Genomic DNA, 21,149 nt, shown 5'->3' with positions numbered 1-21,149 from the left:
GCAACCAAGATGATGAAGGGCCTGGAAACAAAGCCTTATGAGGAACGGTTGAGAAAGCTATGTTAGCTTGGAAAAGAGGAGACTGAGAGAAGTTATGATAGCCATCTTCAAATATCTCAAGGGCTTTCACATGGAAGATGGAGCAAGCTTATTTTCTCCTGGTCTGGAATGTAGGACTCAAATCAATGGATTCCAGTTACAAGGAAGGAGATTCCGACTATACATCAGGAAGAACTTTCTGACCCTAAGAGCTGTTTCACTGTGGAACGGTCTCCCTCGGGAGACTGTGGACTCTCCTTCCTTGGAAGCTTTTAAGCAGAGGTTGGGTGGCCACCTGCCATGGGTGCTTTAGCTGAGATTCCTGCATTGCAAGGGCTTGGACTAGATGATCCTCATGGTTTCTTTTAACTCTACAATTCTATGATTCTATTCTGTGACCCCAGATCCGTCCATTAAAATGGGCAGGCGCTTTGCTTTTAAACAGCACACCCTTCTTTTCCCAGTCTAGGTGTGTGAACATATGAAGGAATCATGGTTATGCAGCTGTTTTGAGAACAAAGCTGAGTCTCAGGCCAGAGTGAATCAGATTACAGCTGCTAATGCTTGGTCCAGAGTTACTTCAGCCCCTACAGCAGGGATGGGGGAAGCTGTGGCCCTTCATATCTTGTTGGACTCCATTTCCCATCATCCTTGGCCATTGGCCATGCTGACTACAGCTGACGGGACCTGGAGTCCCAAAAACATCTGGCAGAGTTGCAGCTTCACCACCTCTGCCCTAGGGCTTAAGGCCTAGCTACCAAGCACCCTTCTTCCTTTTTAATTTTTATTTTTTGCTACTTATATGCTGCTTTTCAACTGGATGCCCCTCAAGCAGCTGACAATGGTTAGAACAAAAGCAATCCTCAAGCACACTGCTTTGAAATCAGCAGCCATAAAAGCAACAGGCAAAAAACACACACATGCACTAATGCAACAAACAGTAAAACAACAGGAGTTAAAACATAAAAACAGCAGCATCAAATTGAAAAGTCCCAGAGTAATAAAAATGGTCTCTGCTGCTTTTCTAGAATGACCCATTCCACCCATTCCTGGCAAGCTTCCCTTGGGAAAGAATTCGATCCGAAAGGTGCCATTCATGAAAAAGTGGCCTTTCTGTCCTCCTCTACATCCTGTTCCATCCTCTGTTCTGATCCAGGCTCTCTCTTCAGGATGAGCGAATCTGACAATTTTGGTTTCTCTCAGTTTCTCATTTTCCCAGCCTTAAGTTCAGTTCTCCACATTCCCACTTCAGTTTGCATTTTTTTTTAAAGAAAGCACAACATAATGAAAATTCACCAACATTGTAGTGTTAATCTCTCCCAACAGACACATTTTTTGCACGCCATTTTGCCATCTACACTTGCTTGCAAAGCAACATATTTGCATATGCAACATATGCATTTTTTGTATGTTACTTTAAGTATGTCGAAAGCACGTCAAAGTGCAAGTAGATAAATAGGTACCACTCCGGTGGGAAGGTAAACGGTGTTTCTGTGCACTGCTCTGGTTCGCCAGAAGCGGCTTAGTCATGCTGGCCACATGACCTGGAAGCTGTACGCTGGCTCCCTCGGCCAATAAAGCGAGATGAGCGCCGCAACCCCAGAGTCTTTCACGACGTTTATCTTCCCGCCGGAGCGGTACCTATTTATCTACTTGCACTTCATGTGCTTTCGAACTGCTAGGTGGGCAGGAGCTGGGGCCGAACAATGGGAGCTCACCCCGTCGCAGGGATTCAAACCGCCAACCTTCTGATCGGCAAGTCCTAGGCTCTGTGGTTTAACCCACAGCGCCACCCGCGTCCCTGACAAAAGATTAGGGTCCTGGAATTACAGAAGCAATCCCTGCTTCTGAATGGATCCTGCGATGTTCTGTTTTGGTTCCCACGAGAGCGCAGCCCTGAAAGACATGTGTCTCAACTGTCCTCTGTGGCATATTGGAGGGCATGGCGGGGGGGGGGGGCAGGAGAAATCTTGGGAAGCCCTGAAATCCCTGACTTAATAAATGGCAATGGGGTGGGGAATTGAGATATGGCGGTTCCATCTTTTGCCAGCTGTTCTGGCTGCAATTGCAGCTGTCGATTCCTTGTGTGTGGGGAAAACGCAGAAGAAACCTGGGGGGCTGGCCGGTGCTCTCAGAGGGTCCAGTGTCTCCCTGCCGCTTCCAGGTCTACACAGCCACCATCTGCCTTGAGAGAGCAGGGTGTGGGGAGGCAGCTGTAAATCCAGACAGCGCCTAATCGCTGTCATAAATAACCATCTGAAATAGCCATTAAGAGGGTCGGAGTTCAGGTTGGCATGACAACAGCCGGCTGGTGGTGACTCAGATGTTGCAGCAGCCAAGGGGGTGGGACTGGCAAAGATGGAGAAGGGGACAGTGTGGGCCAGGCAGGACTTGGGAGAGTCCTGGCACAGGGGTGTGTGTCAGCAGGAGGTCAACCACTCCCAGGCTGGCATCCAAGAAAGGAAGTTCATGCTGGTGCTTCCCCTCCAGCATCTAATAGAGGAAGAGAGTTACTCGATTCATATTCAAGCACAGAGAAGGTTCTAGTACAGTAGCAAACAAGCCTAATGAGCAAAACTGTTATGTACTGAGTTGAATACGATTCAGAACGCAGCAGTCTGATTGGTCCTAGAACAATGCAGCAGTACGATTGGCCCGCAGGAGCCACCCAATCCAGCTCCAGGTGGAAGTGAATCCGCAACCTGATTGGCCTACAGGAGAATCCCAGAATTAGCCAATCACATGCGACCCACTGTGTAAATAAGGTATATATAGCAGATATTTTGGGGGAACTTGCATTCCTCACTACTATGAGCTGAATAAAGAGCATGAAATCCACACTCGACTCCGAGTATATTTCAAAAACACTTCTACGAGGACAGTTAGCACCATCGGCCGAAGGATCTCAACAGGTCTCAACAGACATTTCCATTGCAAGGCAGAATACAGATTTAAATAGATCACTATTTAATTTTTATTTTGGTAGTGCCATCTCCTAACTATTAAATCATTCTCTGTGGGTGGAGATCGGAACTGAGTTCCAACACCCCTCAGGTGTGCACAATTGCCATTATAAGAGAAAAGGGGAGGCATTCATTGTGAGTTCTGGCACCTCTTTTTCTAGAAAAATACATATGCTCACACACTCATGCATACATACTGTTCAGCTCACACATCACACTTACTACCTGTATGTGGGACTGTTGTGCACAAGACCCGTGCCCTGCAGTGTATAGGAAATTGCTAGATCAGGGTGCAAGAAAATTAATTAAAAATTAACACAACATAGGGTGCTTAGAGCCATGAATAAGTATAAAACAGGGGAGGGGGACTGACTTGAGGCTCTCTGGATGACATTGGACTTTAACTCCCAGCAGCCCCAGTCAGCATGGCCAATGATTAGGGATGGTGGGAGCCACAGGTTTCCTACCCCTGGTAGATTCAGCAGCCTGTGATTTGACCAAGATGCCTGGATCATGAAATTAAGCATACAAACATGCCATTGTATGCGCACACACCTAGAATTGCATATTACTTTTTTGTGGGGAGATGGGTGGCAAAAGCAGCCCACTACCCCACCACTTGTATGGCATGTTATCCGTTCCATGTACCGTATTTTTCACTCTATAAGACGCACCAGACCACAAGACGCACCTAGTTTTTGGAGGAGGAAAACAAGAAAAAAATATCTGAATCTCAGAAGCCAGAACAGCAAGCGGGATCGCTGCGCAGTGAAAGCAGCAATCCCTCTTGCCGTTCTGGCTTCTGGGATAGCTGTGCAGCCTGCATTTGATCCATAAGATGCACACACATTTCCCCTTACTTTTTAGGAGGGAAAAAGTGAGTCTTATAAAGCAAAAAGTACGGTATGTCCCTCTCTTCTTCCAAGGAGTTTGGGGCAGCAGCAAGGTTTCCCCCCTGCTCCCATTCCCTCCCCTCGCAATAACCCTATGAGGTAGGTCAGACTGAGTGAGCAGTCCAAAGTCATTTTGCTTTGTGGCTGAGCGGGGATCTGAACCTACTCTAACAGCTGAATCCCATTGTGGCTCCCTATTTAGATGTATGAGGGACGCGGGTGGCGCTGTGGGTTAAACCACAGAGCCTAGCACTTGTCAATCAGAAGGTCGTGGTTCGAATCCCCGTGACGGGGTGAGCTCCCGTTGCTGGGTCCCTGCTCCTGCCAACCTAGCAGTTCGAAAGCACGTCAAAGTGCAAGTACAGTAGATACAGTAAATAGGTACCGCTCCAGCGGGAAGGTAAAAGGCGTTTCCGTGCGCTGCTCTGGTTTGCCAGAAGCGGCTTGATAATGCTGGCTATATGACCCAGAAGCTGTACACCGGCTCCCTCAGCCAATAAAGCAAGATGAGCGCCGCAACCCCCAGAGTCTGTCACGACTGGACCTAATGGTCAGGGGTCCCTTTACCCTTTACCTTTATTTATGTGTATGGCTGTCCGTGTACCAAGGCTGAGACATATATAAGCAGTACAAATGAAGGATTGTTCAGTGGGCAGAACCTTGCTCTTGGGTTCAAACTCCAGCTCAGCCACAGACTCCTTGATGGCTTTGGAACCCAACCACTCCCAACCCAACCTTATCTGTAAAATTAGGAAAGCAAAAGTCTGCTTGACAGCAGTTACTGCAACAATGAGCCAGACAATGTAATGTTCTCGCTTCCCTCTAGCCTTAGGGATAAGGCTCAGAGAGGAGAGAGGGCAACTTCTCCTTTTAGATTTCATGACCAGCCTCTTGGGCACACTCAACCTGTTATGCTCTCGCTCCCCCTAGTGGGGGGCACCTTTTTGTATGTGTTGGTTGGCATTTGTGTTTCTTTCCAAAGGTCTCATATGCACACACCCCTGGGGGCCACTGACCTCCGACCAGGATCTATTTCTAAGCAACCAAGCTGAGCTGTCTCTTTTGGCTAGGAGACGCAATGGCTTCTCCTGCAGTTTTAATCGCAGCAGCCTGCGGTGCATTCTTCCTGCCTTCCGAGGCTCAAGGGGTTGCCTTTATGGTTCAGAACAAAGCATGTGTAAAGACTGTAATTGAATCAAAGATGGCAGGGGGCTCCGGCTAAGTTGCTGAAGAGGCAGCGGGAGCACTTGCTTCTGCCCGGTGAAGGGTGCCATCACATTTCGCCTCCCACTGAGCATAAATACAGCAAGTCATTTAGCGTGAGACGCCAGCCTCATCAGCTCTGGAGCAAGAGGTACTGCAGTGGTAACTATCACACTTAAGGTGCTATGTCAGAAAAGGTTGCTATATTTCAAAAAGTAAAAACCAGGGCACCCTGAAAGCTTTTTTGGAAGACCCCAAAATTGTTGGGAATTCCCCCCGGACATCAATTCCGCCTTTGAAATCTGGACGTATGCCAGCCGTACAGTAATATCTTTTCCAACACTGTGCACTTTTCCCCATCCACGGTTGGGTGCCAGCGATACCCTGCCAGTGTTTCTCAAATTTGGGTCCCCAGTTGTTGTTGGACTACAACTCCCATCATCCCTGACAGCTGGTCCTGCAAGCTAAGGATCATGGGAGTTGCAGTCCAACAACCCAAGTTTGAGAAACACTGCTAGTCACTACAATGCCTATGGCATCTCTCAATTCTAGCTTAGCACACCCTTCTCCCTTCCGATTCAGCATCACACCAAATAAAGATTATTCATTTGGGGAAATTATACAGTAGGCGTGGGGAGCAAGTGTGCTGGCTTGCCCCTGCAGTTGAGGGGGCCAGCGCCATGCCAACATCACTTGTGCATGCTGCTTGCCATGCCGATGTGTCATGCACACACTGTGCGACTTCTGCAAGTGGTATGACCACATCACACGGCGCGTGCACAGTCACTACAAAATATTGAGGGCCCCCGGTTCCCACGGGTGCTTGCTTCCAGGAAGTTGCATTGGTTTTAATGGATTTTACTTCTGAAGTTGTTTGAATTTCACACGAGAACCCTTTAGGCATTGCAGTTCCAAAGTCGGCTGGAAGCTGAATCATAGCTGCAGTTTCACACAACACAATATAAGTGCGCTCAGAATTACATCCTTGGTGCACATTAAGCATTGCGTACAAGTAACAAAATGCTGCCTTTCTTTGCCCACAAGGAAGAACTTCTATAATTATTCCCACAGAGGTGTACATAGATGGAAATGTTACACTGGAGTTAGTCGTTCGTGTATGTCTTGTTTTTTCCAAGTCCTGTTTGTGATTTCCCCCTGAAATATCTGCCATGTCAGTCTGTTGAAGCAGAGCTCTGTAGCACCTTGTATTCCATCAGATTTATTTTTCTTGAAATATACACACCAGCGGACAGTCCTGATGCAACGTTTTCCAAAATCACTCCCATATGTCATGTGAGAAACAGATGCACTGCTGTTATAGCCAATTCTTCATCAAGGTGTTCTGTCTCTTAAAAGAAAAAGTGGGTGTAGGTTGTTTAGGGTGACATGAGCTACCCCATCAAAGAGCTGGAAGGGACCTTGATCTTCTAGTCCAACTTACTGCAATGCAGTGCAGGAATATGCAGCTGTCCCATATGGGGATTGAACCTGCAACCCTGGTGTTATCAGCACCATGCTCTAACCAACTGAGCTATCCATTTAGGCACATCCTTCCTTCAAGTATCAGGGATGCTGATTCCTGGAGTCATTTAGAGGAGGGATGGGGAACCTGTGGCCCTGTAGATGTGCTCCCATCACCCCTGACCACTGACCATGCTGGCTGGGGATGATGGGAATTGGAGTCCCAACGACACGTGGAGGACCACAGGTCTCCTGCCCCTTGATCTAGGGGGCCACAGGTTTCCCTCGTGTATTTTAACATCTAGCATGTGACTGCAAGAGCCTGGGAGGAACTCCTGCCTCCCACCAACCAGCTACCTCTTGCTATCTGTCTCCGATAATCACTTGATGTCCTTTCAAATCCAATTACAGTACTAGATTAATTGACTCAGGGAAAAGATGTGGCTGAGGGCTGGAGCTGCCCAGATTTATTTTCTAATAGGCCGCAGCGGACATGGCTCGTGCCAGGGGAGATTTACCATCCCCCTAATTCACCGACAGTTCAAATCTGTGATTAATAAGGTTTTTCTACCAGACTCATAATTTACCTCCACTATTTTTTTTTAATCAGCGGAACCAGCAACCGGCCCCTCATCATCCTCAATTACAAAAATATTAAAGCTGCAGGTGTGGTTGCGTGGTTGCTGCCCAGCTGGGCAGTGTTTCCTTTAAATCACAGCCAAATTACCATAACAATAAGTGGTATTTGCATCTGAATGGCAGCAGCTGAGCGTTGTTTGGAGATTGTAATGCATCAAAGCCCTGGTTTGGGGCTTATTCCTACGGCTGCCTCCAGGGGCAGCAAGCCTCAATAGATGGATCCCCTCTGGAAGGTGCCTAAAGATCATCTTGCTTCTCTGAAGGAAGATCTGACCTTTGCTCTCCTACACTGACCTACTATACTGATGCTGATGACCGTCCTCTTCAACCTGGGAACCTGGACTCTCTGCAATAACACTCACCAGCTATGATATCACTGCAGCTTCTGAGGTGTGCATTAGGGAGCATTTGAGATCTCAACCTGAAAGGTCAGGTCCACCTTCCAGAATGAAATTAGAAGAAAACATAATCTCTGGATCCTTTCTTTTTGCCTGCCAGATTGGAAGTGATGGGTAGGTCTGTCAGTATGCCTTTCAACCGATGTGCAGCGTCTGGGCTCAATAACTGGTTCTGTCCTGACTGGGCTAGGCGACTGGAGCACTTTCAGAGATCTTCCAGTCCTGGAAAGCAGGTCCCAGTGCACTGGACCCACAGCTGTGCATTGTGAGCACCAGTGTGATGGCCGGGGAATCCGATTCAGAGGCTGAACCGGAGGAATCCCAGCCTGCACAGGAGTCCCCGCCTCCAGGGCCGGCTGAGCTGGGGCAGGGCCTTGATTCTGAAGCGCCTACACCTGTGCCGGATCCTCAGGAGCAGGCACCAGGTGAATCCACTCTGGCTCCGGAGGTGGTTGAGGACTCAGTGCCTACAGGTGAGTCTCCCCCTGGGTCCAGTAACCCTTCAGCCTCTCCTGAACTGCAGAGGCTCAGGGCAGAGAGGTGGAGGGAACTGGTTTCTCCCAGGAGGAGTAAGGCCAGGAGAGGCGGGTCTCCTGGGGCCTGGGACCGCCCCTGGCCTCAGAGAAGGTGAAGGCCAGTCAGCCCGGTCCCAGGTTGTGGGAGCAACGTCGTTGATGAGCTGTTTTGGCCAGCACCCAGTCCGGTTCTCCCAGAGTTCCTGTCCTTGCCCGGCTCCTCGCTATGGACCCCACTTCGCCCATGGAGGACTGTCTGCCGACCCTCGACTCAGGTCCTGGACCTTGCCCCATGGTAACCTCCCCCCTGGACCAGCACAACCAGACTCAGCAGAGTATAAATAACGCGGGAGCTAGCTGTGAAACATCTGGAGGGCATCAGTTTGGGGAAGACTGGTCTACAATGACTGGTTCCCTCTCAAGCCTTCCCCAACTTTGGAGACCCCAGGGATCAAAGCTGGGACTTTTTGCTTGCAAATCCACTGGGTTCAGGCCTTTCCAGAGCAGCCCTGGCCATACCAAAGCACTGTGGAGGAGACACATGCTTTGCTTCCAATCAGGAGCAAGTAGGGATAAAGGGCCAGAAATTTCAGGAGGACCTGATGTTGTGCCCCATACTTGGCAAACTTCACAAACCGTTTCGCTAGAAAAACACATAAGCAGAAGTCGGGAATATCTTGGTTGACATTGTATATAATTCTAGTGCAGGGGTGTCAAACTCAAATTCATTGAGGCCCGCACCAGCAGTTTGGTCACCCTCAAAGGGCCGGTTGTATCTGTAGGACTATGTGTCCACCCTTTATTTAAGCAGAATAATAAGCAGACCCCCCCTAATAAGCAGAACCCCCTCCCCCCCACATATATCATATGTACTTACAGTACAGGAGAGAAGGGTTCAGGCAGCCATTGGATCTGTCACATCACAGGATGGCATGCGCTCAATATAAAAACAAGTGGAGGTTTCCTGAATGCATGTAAAGTGGAGGTTTCCTGTGTAGAATGGCTGGCGGCGCTAGAGGGCAGACATTCTCTGGCTTGTAGGCTACCGCGCATGCGCTGAAGAGGCGGCTTTCTTGTGTAAAAAAAAAAAAAGCGAGAATAAAATGTGAAGGCTGGCAGCCGGCGGCGGCTACATGGGCCACATGACGAGGTCTGGCGGGCTGGATTCGGCCCGCGGGCCTTGTGTTTGACACCCGTGTTCTAGTGTATGGGGCTTCTTGATATCGCTAGACTACAACTCCCATCATCCCTCACAACTGGATTATGCTGGCTGGGTCTGATGAGGGATGTAATACAACATCTGGAAGTCCACAGGTTACTGACCACTGTTCTAGTGACTGGTCTACTCTGGTTAAGAACTGGGATGGTTGGACCTCACTGGGACTGGCAGAGGCAGTCTTTGCAAACACAACAGTACTTTATTGCTTCATCACACATTTGGAATGAAGTCCACCTATAAGCCCCTGGTACAAGAGGAACTAGAGGAGTTCGAGAGAGCCCCAAGGCACTAATATGAACTACAGCACTTCCTGCTGACATACGAAATGAACAACCACGAAAATGTCATTTGAAAGACCCATGGTTAATTTAAAAACCATTGCCCATGGAGCTTAGAACTAAACTTATCTTACTTAGGGCTGATTTATAAGTTTAGCAAGGCACATGGCAACACATACACAGAAAGCCCTCCTGTATGTAATCCAACAAAGTCGTTGTTTTGCTAGCCTGCTAATTTTCTACATGCTGGCTCACCTTTTGGGGACATGCCATTAACGTGACCCTTCCCTAACTGCTTGAAGTGTGAAGATTCAGAAGATTCTAACCCTGGGAGTCTGCTGAAAGTGTATTTATTCATTTACTGAGAGAGTTCTATTCTGCCTTGCATAGATTACAAAAAGAGGCTAATATAGAACATAATAAGCAAGAACATTAAATATTCTCATAAATTAAGTAATTAATAGCATCATAAAAATGACTCAAAGCATCAGCCTCTAAAAGCCTAAAGAAGAAGAAGACATGACTTTATTTTCACAAGAATATAAAGCTGGGGAGAGAAACACTTCTGTGTATCAGCTCCACAGATGTGGTGCCACGACACAAAAGGCTCTTCCTCAGACCTCTACTCTATGCACCTCATTTAATTCAGGACCCACTAGGAGACCTTATTCTGCAAATATTTCAGTATGTTATTTTGGGCCCAGATTTCATTCCTGGGTTTCAAGCCCACATGGAATTCAGTGGGAATTACTTCTGAGTAGGCATGTATAGACATGCACTGTAAATCTCCCTTAGCATATAACTGCTTTGCTCTCGACTGTCCAGGCTGGAATATGACGTCAGAGCAGAAAAGCCTGCTTCTTGGCCCTTCTGATTATTTGGTGGGGTCCTGCATTTGGGGAGCTGCTAGTACATAAGGCAGCACCTTTTCCAGACCCCCTTGGATGAAACCCTGCCAGATTTATGACACCATTTCTCTTCTGGTGACTAGTGAAAACATTTCTGTTTATCAAAACCTTGGGGGTGGTGGGGGAAACACCCAGCCCCAAAATCCATTCTGCCTGCTGCTGCTTTCTCAGTACGTTTTATTCCTTTGTCTTTTGTGGGTTTAATGGTTTTATGCTTTTTATGGTTATTTTACCTCCTTTGTATGCGGCCTTGAGCAATTTCAGTGGGAAAGGCAGGAGATAAATGCTGTAAATAAATAGATGTACAATAAAATAAGGAAATGAATAAATAGACATGAGTTTCTCGCTGACTCTGGTGTATGGGCTGGTATATTTGTCTGCTGCTCCTTACTTCTGTTCCACACACCCATGCACACCCAAAGCCTTTTTATTCTCTGCCTTTTGCACAGAATAGATCAAGTGTAGGGCAATTCAGGCCTGGGAGCCTAGTCTGACTTTCTAGGCTTTTCATAGAATTGCAGAGTTGGAAGGGGCCACAAGGGCCATCTAGTCCAGCCCCCTGCAATGCCGAAATCCACATTTTGCCCAGTGTGGGGCTTGAACCCGCAACCCTGAGATTAAGCCTCATGCTCTACAGACTGAGCTATCCCAGCTGATGAGTCCCCTTTACTGCTCCCATTCGGTGCCTTCCTGTTGCCTGGCTCCAAGCAGCAACAGAGGAAGGGGGGTGAGGTGGGTGCGGTCCGCCCTGGGTGTCACCACTGAGGGGGGTGACAAAATGCCGGGCGGCACTCACTGCGGGGCCTGCAGTGCGCCAGAGCCACACATCTCTCCTGGGAGTGACGCAGTGGCTTGGACGCCCGCAGGCTCTGCGCTGCCCCAAACGGTCCGCCAGCTGCCTCCCCCTCAGATATAGGGTGGCTGAGTGGGAGGTAGTAGGCAGACCCCTCAGAGGCCCTGCGGAGCATCCTGTCCCAGCTCGCCCCACCCTGCGGGCGGCTGGCCCCGTCCTTGGGTGCAGGGCACACGTGCCAACCCAGGCACCCAATCAGTTTGCTCTGACGCTGGCTTCAAGGTGTCCTAGAACTGGGATCATGCCTCTTCCTTGCCTGGATGAAGATTGTGCATAGAAACCTCTGGCTATCGCGTGGCTGGAATGTAGCCTACTGTGCAAAGGTCAAAGCCACATTTTATTGCTCCACCTATTTTTCACCTCTGGCCCCACCCACCACTGACACGAGTCCCCCACCCCCTGCCCACCGCTAGAAGGTTACCTTGCAGCCATTGGGCTGTAGAAAGTTCCCCACTCCCAGAAGAGATCATTCAGCAGTTTCTATTGCTTGTGGGCATCCTTTCCCAAACTGGTGTCTTCAAGATGCTTTGAATCACAGCTCCCAAACACCCTGCTCTGGTGGGATGTGTTGTATTTCTCTTTACATTTATGTCTAAATTTGCACCCATGCATATGCAAATGTGTCCTATTGGTGGGAGGATGCATTTCCTTTTTCTTGGCGACATGTTAAGCGGCCACCCTAGGGACTCTGCAGTAGGGATGAATGGATCAGTCCATTTCAGTTCTCTCAGTTTCTTATTTTATCCAATCTTACATTCAATTCATTGCATTTCTGCAGCAACTTGCAATTTACTTATTTGTTTTTAAAATCCTCATGAAACTCCATCAGCATTTTAGCGCAAATTTCCCAACATAAACACCTTTTTGCATGCCGTTTTGTCTACACATTTTTGCAAGCAGTTTCCCCCGATATAATGCTCCGGTGCTTCCCCTTGCTCATAACAATATATACAACATATCCATCCCAGATGGCTGTAAACGTCTTATGTTCCCTTAGAGCACCACCATTGCCATCTTCAGGCCTGTTCCCCTGGCTTGCCAACAGGGGCAGCTGCAGCTCCCGCTCCCATCAGTACCAGCGTAAAAATTGGAGAAACTCCTACCGCTTCCTACTGACACAGCTCTTTCCAGATTGGGAAAGGTGATGCTGTCAGATCAACCCACCATGTTTTGCAGAAGTGGAAGAAATTATGCAAAGCCATGTAAACTACATTAATTTGTGTACTATATAAAGGTCATTTGGCCACCTTGGCACATAACTGTGTAAGTTTGTTAAATTATTGAAAGCGCAGAGTGTGCCCGGTCCTCATCGTTAAGTCTGATGTGCTCCTTCTTCCCATGAAAACTAATCCTGAAATGCTCCTTCCCACATTTTTATTATTTTGGGGAGGAAGGGAAGAAGGGACCCATCAGCAGGAAGGACTCAAGCTAGTAGGAGCAATGTGCTGCCGTTCTACTCGTGGGGAATTGGGATGCAAGAGTTCAGCAAGGCTCCCACACAGCTGGCGGATTAGAGTGTCCGTTGAGGGAGAGCAGCTCAGTACGGCTCAGTTCACTGCCTCCCCATTCAGCCCTTCATCGAAGAGCAGAGTTGGCATTTATAGACCAATAAAAATCCACTGGAATCTGGCCAGCTCCACTCACCCAGAAACATCGTCAGGAGAAATGGCTGGGAGCCAAACCCTGGACTGCCAGAGTCCTTCCCTACTGAAGCTGAGATGGACAACAGTCCTTCGCCGCTGCTTTCTTGCACATGAAAAACAAAAACACACAAACAACAAATACTTATTATTTGTAAAGCTGCCTTTATACCATCAGCATGTGGGTGTGGCCATACTGCCTCAGCTGCCTTTATGACATCAGCATATGAAGGGGGTGATACCTCCCCAACTGTGTTTATGACATCAGCTTGTGGGTGTGGCCATGCCCTCCTAGTTACCTTTATGATATCAGCATGTGGGCATGGCTACGTATTCAAGCCAGGAGTACCTAGCAGTAGAGCTGCTGCAGGTGAAAGACTCAGACTTGCTATTTCAGTCCTGTGGAAGAGGCAGACCAGCTTCATGGGCCTTGATCCCGAGGTGATCAGGCTGGCCCAATATATTTTGACACCTGAGGCAAGCCACAAAATGTACCACACCTCCTCCAAGGAAGAAGTAGTGAGTGGAGATCTACATTAGGTACAAGGGTGGGAGGAGACCACCAGTGCCCTCTATTTGAGAAGAGGTCTCTGTAGAGGCTGTACTGGGGGGAGGGCTGCTGAGAATGCAGCAAATTCGACATCTAAGGAGTGCGCCACAGCTGTAGCAGGCGATGCATTCATTCGAGGCTGGATCTGCTGCCCCTATGGATCCTGCTGCCAGAGACTGTCACTTCACCTTGTCTCATGGGTGGGCCGGCCCAGTATGTGACGGTAGGTTCATGCCCGCATTCAGAAAGGGGCAAATGGCTATACCATGCTTGTGAGAGGTCTTGCTCTCCCAGCCTCCTCATGAAGGTTCAGGACTTTCAAGGGAGAGATATGGAGGACCTGGATCTTCTCAAGGTTGGGCTTTTCCCAGCGGGATGATTGGGCCAAGACAAAACCACAGATTGGGGAGTTAAGATGAGATCAGTTCTGGAAGGGAGCTTGGGTAGATATAGAGAGAAAGAAGCAGGTTGGGCTGGGGGTTTTGTGGCACCAGAGTGCGCCTGGATCAGGAAGTGAGCAAAGAACAGATTCTTGGAGGCCCATGGTTTCCAAGAAACAAGCAATGGTTCAGGTAGCTACTAGCTGAAAATATATGGCTTGAGTCAGCTGTCTCTGGCTGTCAGCCTTGACGCAGGTTTTCTTTCCCAGCCACGCCAACTGGCTCCAGTTTTTAACTTCATCCCCAGTGACAATATTTATATGCAGGGCCAATTGACTGTCATGAACTGATGCCGTAATCCCGGTAATTATAACTGTATTATTATTAATATTATAGCGGATAAAATGGGATGAGACCAATGCCGGAATGAATCATGCTTCCCCGATGCACAAATGAAATTCAAGAGATTTCTTTCCAAGAATAAATCTTCAGATCCAATTGAATACAAATGAAGAGCGCTTGTGTAGGCTGAACGCTGGTTCCCACCGGCGCGTCACATCCTAATGAACTCGGAGCTTGGTGAGTTTCGTAAAAACAAATTGGCAATCCAGGTTTGTTTTACAATTAAATTGAAATGGGTTGGTTTCAAAGGGTGCTCCATGACGCAGACTTTAGATGGGTTAAGGAAGGTGCATTTAACGTTTGCTATGCAGTGCTGACTAAATGTGATCCACCTGGAGAAGGAACTGACAAACAACTCCAGTATTTTGCCAAGAAAACTCCATGGACATAAAAAAGGAAAAGCTTTGAGAAGAAAGTGAGAGTTTCCAAGGCATGCTCTGGTTCAAGGGGTCACAGAGAGTTGAACACGACGAAGACGACTAAACAACAACAACAACAACAATAACATGCAGTGCTGCAGTTTGGTAATTTTATGAATTGGACTTAATGGTCTTATGTCCCTCCCCTCTTTAGATGCTAATATGTGTACTCGCTCTCTTTGGAGGCCCTTCTGTTCATTCCATTGAACAGGGTCCTGTATTTTTGCCCCCCTCCCCAATCCTGCCCTGATAGCTCCTCTGTTGCCAAAGGCCATTGTGGGTTGCATAGTCTGATTGCAGGTGTGTGCGTGCACACACAAAACACACTCTATATGAATAGTTCCGCCTTGCTGCAAGACATGAGAACATTTCATACAAATCGTCCATTATCTAGCCTTTTCTATTACTGTTTCCTCTTCCCTCCATGTCCCTTTCCCCTTTTGCGCCATGTCTTTTTAAATTGTAAGCCTGAGGGCAGGGATTGTATTCTTTTTAACTGACTCTATGTAAACTTCTCTGCAAGCCTTTTGAGCTGAGGAGTGAGGTGCAAATGCTGATAATGATAATCAGGGCCAGCCCAATACATTTTGGCATCTGAGGTGAACCACACAATGACATTCCTCTCCCCCCACTAGGGAAGAAGGGCTGAGTAAAGATCTACTGTATATCAGAACAAGGGGGTAATAAAGATCTACAGTGGTGCCTCACAAGACGAAATTAATTCGTTCTACGAGTTGTTTTGTCTTGCGATATTTTCGTTTTGCGGAGCGCGGATTCCCTGGGTATTAACGGCTTTAAGAAAAAGGAAACAAAATCGCAAGACGTTTTCATCTTGCGAAGCAAGCCCATAGGGAAAATCGTCTTGCGAAGCAACTCAAAGAACGAAAAACCCTTTCGTCTTGCGCGTTTTTCATCTTGCGAGGCATTCGTCTTGCGAGATACCACTGTACATTGGATCTACTGCCCCATAGATATGCAACCTGAGGGGGTAGACTCACCTTGCCTCATGGATGGGTCGGCCCTGATGATAATGAGGATAATGTCTAGGGACATCAATCATTTTCCGAAATGGAATGGGCTCCTGGAGCCAGCTGAGGACACATGTCATGCTTTACAGTCCTCTGTCTGAAGAGCTACCAAAGGACCATCCTATATTTGAAAGTGCTCTCTTTGGACAACATGCTATGCCAAACCATGGCTTGGTTGACGGTAGTGCAACAGCAGGAGGGTGTTGGCATCACGAGATCTCTGGAGGAAGGGTGGGATTAAAATGCAAATAATAAAACCACATTGGCCAGGATGCCCATTGATACTACACAACTCTGTACTCTGCATTAGGTTCTGCATTAGGAACAATCAGGGCTGTACACTCACAGCATGTGAGAGACTCAAAGCTGATCTAAACCTCACAGGTGAAAACACACACATTGTTGCTCATGTGGGAAAGGATGGGGGCAGGGAAAACACTTGTAACACCAATGACCATTATGGGCAATATTGTTGTGACATTCACACTGCAAACCTGATTGAAGGTCCGATTGCAGAACACGCTTCCAGTGTGGATGTGTTTTAGCTCATTCTGTGTGATGACAGATAACCGAAGCCCAGCGACATGATTATTGAGTTGGTGAGCTTGGAATATTGACTTGTGTGAGCATTGACTTGACGACTGTGGAATAGTTTATGGCTGTTAATATCCAACAGGCTCATGGGCGAAGAAGCAAGAAAGGGTTGTTCATCAGGGTCAGGATCTCACAGAGATACATGGACACCGTGGATTGTGGCAGGATGGGTCCCTGGGCTTCCTTTATTCTGCATTGAGAGAGATGGCAGAGACCTGAATGACTTCCCTCTGAGTTTCTGGCTGGGTGCATTGCCCAAGCAGAAGTTTATAATGGGGAGCAGGAAGGAGAGGTAGCAGATTGAGCTTGAGGGCCATATTCCCTTCTGGGCCACCTTCCAGGGGCCAGTGGTGGGCGGAGCTGGAGGCAAAAGTGGGTGGAGCAACAATGGGACATTTAACCTTTGTTCAGAAGGCTACTTTCTACACAGGTTTTCCCCACACCCCTTCCTATCCTCCGCTCTGGACCTGAGGTTCCTCAGCCCTGCCTGAAACTCTCCACTGGGCAGCAAACGGAAGCTCCTGGAAGCCCGGCTGGGCACGAATGCTCTCTTTGCCCCTCACCCCGCCAGCCCCCCACCTCCTGCAGCCAGACCTGCCTGTGAAAACTATCCAGACTTAAAGCCAATCAATTTCCAACGAGTAGCAGAGTTTGACGGGAAATTCATTCCAACTGGGGGCCTTGATTTATCTTTCAAATATACGGACAAGCGTGCGCATGATGGAGCCCATTAAAATGTTGGAAGATTGTTTTTATGATTGAAGTCTGTATTACACTCGCCATAAAGAAAGGCAGCGCGGAGTCATTAGCATTTCCATGATGTTATATTTCTGCCTGTCGCGGGCCGATAACTCATCTTTACGGCTTGTCCCACCGCTAGCTCTTTGCTACAATGAGTATAGAGTTAAGCAAAACTACAGCAGGGAAGGAGAATCCGGCGAGCCGCCTGCCCTTCACGCCGCGATCGCCTCCTCTGCTAGAGACATTTTTCAGCGCGCTGAAAGAGCACATATGCAGAGAGTCACTCTTCCCCCGCTGCTATTCTTCATCGGTCCCTCTCTCTGTCTCTTTCCTCTCTCTCTCTGCCCTCCTTTCTTCTGCTCACCCATCCGGCTAAATGAAACGTATCTTGCATTTCGCCACCTCCTCCTCCCAGACTTCCTGGTTTGCTATCACCAAGTCAAAGAGACAGGGGGATTTTTTATATTATTATTAAGCAATGACCTTCTTTTCTCTTCCTCCCGCCCATTTTTAGCAGAAGACTGTGGCCTGGTCTGCCCTATATTGGCTGCCCATCAGCTCTGGCCAGCAAGGGCAATGAGGAAGGGATGATGGGAATTGTAGCCCATCTTGTGATGGGCCCAAGGTCCCCCAACCCTAGTATACACGTTATGATGCGACTATTTCTGTCCTTTGACTCCCCACCTACAAAAGAATAGGCTTTATTTCCAATGTATAGTTAGGATATCTAATTGAACCATTGAACTGTAGAGGTGAAAATGACCACAAGGGTCATCTAGTCCAACCCCCTCCAATGTGGAAATCTTTTGCCCAACATCAATCCTGAAATTAAGATGCTCTACCAACTTATGCTCTATCAGCTGAGCCATGACCCAGGTTCCTTTCGTGACTCTGGGCACAGTGTTTAGGAATGGCTGATGGCTCGTGATACTCGCCATCACAAGCTTTTGTCTGCTGCTCTTGTTATATTTGGTTTTTAGTATATTTCAGATGATAATATTTAATTGTTGAGCAGTGCCTGGATGTGTTTTATGTGGCAGGTTGCATGTAAATATTGTTAAACAAATGAATAATGTACGGAGTGATTGTTTTTGTCTTCCCCCCCCAAAAAAAACCCCAGAGCTATGCAACATGCACTAGTTTTTTGTTCTTTTTAGTGACCTAGAAACTCTTATAAACATGCTTTTGAAAATCCACTTTTAATTTCCAAAGCTAAGTTTCTGGTCCTCATGGCCCAGAGATACATTTGATAATAAGATGGCTCCAAAATTTCATTTTTAAAAATTAACTGAAATAAGTGGGAGAAGTTATGTAACAATGATGCATTCCTGCAGCCAATCCGAAGCCGTACTAGCATTGCAGAAGTCAGTCCCCAATTCCATTATTATTATTATTATTATTATTATTATTATTATTATTATTACCACCTGGTCATCTTATTGGGTTGCTGCATCCACTTTGGGCAACTTCCAACATATATAAAAACATAATAAAACCCCCTTGGCTCAGGGGTCGCATAACTCCATGCCCTCCAACATTTCTCCGATGAAAATAAGGGTCTCCTACCATCCCCTCCAACAAGGGACACTTAGGGGATCTGGAATGAGTGTACCTCTTTGCCTGGGCATGCGCTCTTCTTTGCAAAAGAAAACAGGATTGGCAGCAAGGTATGTTGGGCCCATGTAATGTTGCAAAAGCCATGGTGTTGTTGAAGTGCAGCAAAACACCCAGGAAGTTGCATGGGTGCAGCCCTGTTGTGCATTGCATCATGCAAAGCCTTGTGGGAATCAATGCAGATGGAGAGCAGATGCAACAGGGGCATTGAGGAAAATTTGTGAGCACAACCCCCTCTCCATCAACTTGCCCAGGCTAATAATAATAATAATAATAATAATAATAATAATAATAATAATACTATTAATGGAAGCACACTGAACAAAGAGCCCAGATGCCAAATATTTGGCTGAGCTGATTGTCTGTTCCCATTGCAAAAACACATAGTAATAGTCTGACCATCTATAGGAAATATGTGTCAGGTGAGACACACAAATTTTTGTACGTATCAGTGAGGGTGTGTGTAAGTAGTTCATGTTGCAGCGCAGGTGAGTACTGATGTCTAGGAATAAATCCTAAGAGAGTCAGAGAATTATGACAGTTACCACAAATGCCATTGCCAACTGAATGCCTTCAGGAAATATCAAACTCATCGCAGTCATTTTCATCATTTACTAAGAAAGGACATACTTCATATCAAGCCAGTGTAAAATATATCAGCCTCATGACACAAAGTTTTGTGACATTTCCCACTGACCTCTGGATAGTTACCTGTGAATGTTAACATTCACCAAGTTTGTGACATTACCTGGCACATGTTGCAGTGAATGTCCCAAATCTGGTGGATGTTGACAATCCTATATAAATGTTTTTGAATGTCTCCACTTGTCCAACATACAATGGCGAAAAATGATCATTCACCCTGAACATTCACTGATGCACCTCAGTTTTTTGACTTCTACAAAACTAATTTGTAGTACTTACTTCACATTCTATGCAAACACAAGGTCTGTCTCCCAAGAATATTCCCTGACTCCAGTTTCTCCCAGCTGCTTCACTCTCGGTCACACTTGCTGTTTCCAAATATTTATAGCTGCATCCATGCATTTTCTTTCTCATGACATGCCTAGGGATGGGGCGAAACAGCGATTTGACAAAAAATATATATGTGTGTGAAACAGACTCAGTAAATTGAGGACGAATGTGAAATGGCCTCACCCCCAACATTGTTTCTCAAAATAAATTTCAACTTAACCTCTCTGATCCTTGCTTATTTCAGATTATTTTGCTGAACTCTGAGCACACACACTGCCTTCTCATACAAAATCAGGATCGTGGTGCAGCAATATAAAAGTATACCCCCTCCCTCTTAAAAGTAGTACAAAATAATCACTCAAATGACTCAAGAAAATTGTAAACAACTGCATAGGCACAAAAAAGTCTTCAAGAAGACAGCTGAAAGTCAAATGCGAGGATGCCTGAGGAGAGATTGTTCCACAAATGCCAGGTTTCTGGTTGAGCCCAACTATGCCTCTGTAATATTAATATTATTTCTGATAACAAATGCCTAATCTCTGAGCCTCGCCCCCCCCCAACCCCACTCTGGTCTGGGGGCAACTTTAAACTTTTGCTTTTTAAACGACACATCTCTGAGGTGGATTTTGCTTCTTTGTTTCTTTTTCTGAAAGACATTCTCGTTCCATTTTATTTTAAAACATCTAAATGTAAAAATAAAATAAAAAATGTTTCCCTAGTACTTCAGGATTAAAAATAAGATGGTACGGAACACTCTTTTTTAAAAAACGAGACTGCTTCAACCACAGCTTTTTCTCTGGAGGAATACTTAATATTGCACCGCTCAAAGAAAGCAAGTGGCTGGAGGAACAATCCACCGATTTAGTAAAAGTGTGCGATTTTCTGTAGATAGCCAACCATCTAGCAGTATGGTTGTGGCCCTCAGGGAGCCATTTTTCAAAACGATGGCAGCCATTTTGTTTTCCCCAAAATTCCAAAACAAAATGGCGGCCACTCTTATTCTCTTTCCACCTCCACCCCTCAAATTTCACATCACGTCAGTATATAGGTGAAACTGTTGGAGAAAATAATAATTTCATGAAACTGTATTTGGATTATTCCATTATCTTTTAAGCCTATGGACTCCCTTTCACGGTACAGAACTAGCCGCTTTTAGGTACTGTACGTGGTGAATGTCCGTTCCAGAAAACCAGAAAGAATAAACTGTTAGAATCTATGGTGGCCACTGTATACCTGAAAAGAGAATCAGCTGGGCATGGCTATTGTGATGAATCTTGAATTGTTTTGTAGATAGATGAAAGGGGATATTGGGAGATACTTAATGAATAGGAAAATTAGCCAACGTCTTAATAAAGAAAGATGCTGAAAAATGGTTATAATGGTAATTAATTACATGATATTATGATGAGGGCTGATCTGAAGAGCCAAATGATTTTG

The 21,149-nt window shown here is 46.7% G+C and overlaps 3 long non-coding RNA genes across 3 annotated transcripts; 1 reads left to right on the top strand and 2 right to left on the bottom strand.

The window, feature by feature from the left end:
* Positions 1-5,918: 5,918 nt before the first annotated feature.
* On the bottom strand, positions 5,919-20,337 carry LOC309363023. The gene is made up of 3 exons (XR_014165165.1): positions 19,896-20,337; positions 19,662-19,803; positions 5,919-6,446 (listed from the first exon to the last, which is right to left on the bottom strand). It is a non-coding gene; the product is annotated as an uncharacterized lncRNA (long non-coding RNA).
* Positions 6,453-13,148, bottom strand: LOC309363040. The gene is made up of 3 exons (XR_014165184.1): positions 13,014-13,148; positions 10,750-10,802; positions 6,453-7,689 (listed from the first exon to the last, which is right to left on the bottom strand). It is a non-coding gene; the product is annotated as an uncharacterized lncRNA (long non-coding RNA).
* Positions 13,452-14,437, top strand: LOC309363052. Its single transcript, XR_014165199.1, has 2 exons — positions 13,452-13,528; positions 14,336-14,437. It is a non-coding gene; the product is annotated as an uncharacterized lncRNA (long non-coding RNA).
* Positions 20,338-21,149: the final 812 nt, after the last annotated feature.

The sequence above is a fragment of the Podarcis melisellensis genome (genome assembly GCF_964234715.1).
Source record: "Podarcis melisellensis genome assembly, chromosome: 2".
Classification (NCBI taxonomy): Eukaryota; Metazoa; Chordata; class Lepidosauria; order Squamata; family Lacertidae; genus Podarcis; species Podarcis melisellensis.
This window is presented reverse-complemented; position numbering and strand designations above follow the sequence as displayed.